The following is a 3,802-nucleotide window of genomic DNA, read 5'->3' as shown; positions in this document are numbered from 1 at the left end:
GTGTAACTTAACTTAAACATGTAACAAGGAAATAAAACATTCAAGATGAGGAAGTAAAAGCAAGCACGTAAAATTGTACCTCCATGATCTGGAAATTTTTTCAAAATGGCATCAGCTGCTTTGAGTTCCTTTTTGTATTGTTTAGTTTCAAAGTATACCTCCACATTGTTTTCTGTTACTGATGCATGTAAGCATCAGATCTCTCATTGTAACAAGTATTTGAAAAATCACAAAATGGACATTGCATTCATCTTCCATTAATGAAACAATATTTCAGTATGATCAAAAATCAATCTTACAAAAAAAAAAAATTAAGACATAAACTTAATTCAAAATACCTCTATGCAGGCATAAGTGTCAACACTTTTTGGCTCCTTTAATTTGACAATAAACTCCAACCTTAGAAAAATACTAGATCTACAACTAGAAATTTATTTATCTCATATTTTTTTTTGGAAATTAGAGAAATTCTGAATTGCCTTCAATTGTTCCCACATTCTCTCTCCCATCCAAGTTGGCTTATTTTCCAAATCTTTATGTGCATCTTGCATTAGTTGTGACATCTTAGCTGCACTGTTTTTTCAAAGTTGTGTCGCACCATGTCGTTCAAAGTTGGGGGCCATGTAAACCTTTTCTGTAATGGAAAAAACAAAAGTAGTGGGAGAAGATGAACAAAACGGATGAACATAACAGAAACAATATCTTACACACATCAGTCTAGGAATCAGGCTAGGAGAGAAATTAAAAACCACACAATACATAAACTAACTAATTAATCAACCAAACAGATTACATTGAGAAACGTTTTATGAACAGATGTATATGTGAATGAACATAAAAAGTAAGAAACAATATTGGATTTATGAAATGTGTATCTGAATCTGTGTTTTATATATATAGGAAGTAGCAGAGTGTGAAAGAGCATGCTCCAAACTTGATTTTTTTTTTTTTATCGACTGGTTTGTTACTGTGTCAGATTTGGAATCTACTAGAGTTATATAAGTTTGATCTGGTATACAATCACTTTATATTTTTATTTTTAATATCTTTTAAGTGTTAGTCTTTGTTATCGGTCCCAATGTAGCTCCTTTTTCTATGATTGCATATTTGATATTTTAATTTCAAATGAAACTAGTTAGTACAAATTCAGCATTTTACAGTGAAGGTGCGAGCTGTTCAGTAGTAAATCTTGATTGATTACAAGTTAGTTAGTTGCATTTTTCAATGTTCTTGGCTGCTATTGAAATTTGTCACGTAGAGAAATGTCGATGACCGATTCTTAACTTTTTAAATTTATGTGTCAAAAAAAAAAAAACTTTTAATGATAAATACAATAGGAAAAACAAAAACATTTACAATTTTCCTATTTGGTTCTAAAGGAAGTGTGTGAAACTTCCACAAATCTAATTACACACTTCAGAGATTTATTTGGACAAAAAGTTAAGGTTCTTGTTAACCATTAATTAAGACGGGAAGTGTTAAATAGTACTAGGAGGCATGTCGGGTTCAAACTTGAGTACTGGCCGGTTTGGGTTGATAGTCCGATTTGCTACCTCTACCTATAGATGCAGGTCACATTAACTAAACGAGTTGAATTTTGTGCATGCAATATATGTTTTGTTGTGTTTTTGTTCTCTGTCTAGTTTCTTAGTTAGTTGGTTTTTGTTTTTAGGCAATTTCGTGGCTTCCATCCCAAAGGACCAACATTTAGTTGCCTATTTTTTAAATCTGATACTATTTTACTATCAATAAATACCAACCTAAAATGAGTAAGAATCTGAATTTCATAGCTGGTTCAGATTGCATACCTCATATAGTCATGTGCAAGTATCATTTGATAATTTCTATACATTTAAGAATTGGAATAAACACCTCAAACTGAACAAAATATAATGTCAGTCAACATGAAAATTATCTCTCAATAGTCCCCTTGGGACTCTTTCATCCCCTAAACAATTAAAACCATTGCCGTAGCAAAGTTAAAGCCAACTCTATCAAAATTTCAACACATCTCAGATCCCAACCAAAAATAATCTCATACTAGTAATACACTCCAAGCACAAGCCAACTACAATAATTGCATTTATGAGACAAATAAGTCTAGAAAGATTAATGTGGGATGTGTTTGTATCTAGCATAGTTATGGTTGGCAGAAAATCAGTTGAATTAGTAATATTACCTTAAATAAGTTGAACAAATCATTTCGGTTATCTTTACTTAACTTTTTCCATGACGGTTTTCCCTCTTCCAAGCTAGAACGTATGATACTAGAAAGTGTTGAAATTACTAGTTTGTGTTGATCAAACCTATGTAAAAAAGAAATACATAAAATTATATAGTGTAACTTAATAGTAAAATAAAACATCAATAAAATGTGAGTTACTCACCCATCCGCTTCTGGGAGTATTGAAATTTTTGATATATTTTCTTCACCACTAATATGACTAGATGAAAATTGAGCTTGAGGTTGAGCTTGAAGTGGTGGAGGGTGAGATTGCATGAATTTGGGTCGTGATCGAGGTTGAGCTTGAGAAAAAGAAAAAGAATAAGAACAGGAAACAATACAAGTAACAAGAAAAAGAACCATATTTATTTTATGAGACCACAAACAAGTAACAAGAAAAAGACACAGAGAGTAACATGACATGAAACTTAAAAGTAATTAACCATGTTCTCTAATTAATATAAATGAATAGAATATTACGTTATCAATATAAAATTTTGTGAGCAGTAGAAGAGGTAACACTAGATATAATTGAGCATATGGAGTTTGCAACACAACCTATGATGAATGCAGAGCATTAAATTCGGCATACACTATAAGCATAAGAAAGAGTAAAAAAAGGTGTAGAAATATAATCTATACATTATAATAAAGCAAACATGATAAATTGGCAAGTTTGACACGTGTCAACAAACTAGAGTGTTAAGAAAATATAAGTTTCTATTAATAGAAATAATACGTGTTTATTCTTGAGAAGTTAATGGCCAATTAAAAAAATAAAAGGAATGAATTAAAAATAAAAAGCTTTTTTTTGTAAGAAAAGCATAAAACTTCTGTTACGATCTTTGTCCACGATACAATTTAATGGTCAATTAAAAAATTAAAAATAAAATACAATACACCACGACTTACAGTTTTTTCATGTATCCGTTGAGAAGTTAATGGCCAATTAAAAAATAAGAAAAATAAATTAAAAATAAAAGAATTTTTTAAGACAAAAATAAAACTTCTATTACATGCGAAATGCAGAAGTGAATGACCAATTAAAAATAAAATATAATGCACGACCTGACATTTCACATTTCACGGTTGAGAATTGAGTGGCCAATTGAAAGGTAATCTATACAATATAATATCTCTTTTTTTAGAATAAAATTAAACTTATGTTACACGACTTTGTACATGCGTCAGTTGAAAAGTTAGTGGCCAATTAAAAAAATAAAAGAATAAAAATAAAAAGAATGGATTAAAAATACACTACACCACTACTTGAGGTTTAACTGTTGAGAATTTAGTGGCCAGTTAAAAAAGAAGAATAACAGCAAAATACAGTCACTAACACCACGACTTGACAGTTTTTGTAATTGTTTTTTAAACACTACTTTAGCAACCACCCGCTTCAAATTAATTTAATTAAAAAAATTATTTTATTTTACGAATTCTTTTAATACTCCGTTAACCGTCTATCTATTTCTTGCGTCTCCTTTATAAATATCATTCATATTATCTATGTATACACAATACTTTTAAGCTTTCTTTATCAAAGCTTTCTTATTCATCTTTATCCAATGTCTGAAA

This window comes from Cicer arietinum, chromosome 5 (genome assembly GCF_000331145.2).
Source record: "Cicer arietinum cultivar CDC Frontier isolate Library 1 chromosome 5, Cicar.CDCFrontier_v2.0, whole genome shotgun sequence".
In the NCBI taxonomy this organism is placed as follows: Eukaryota; Viridiplantae; Streptophyta; class Magnoliopsida; order Fabales; family Fabaceae; genus Cicer; species Cicer arietinum.
This window is presented reverse-complemented; position numbering follows the sequence as displayed.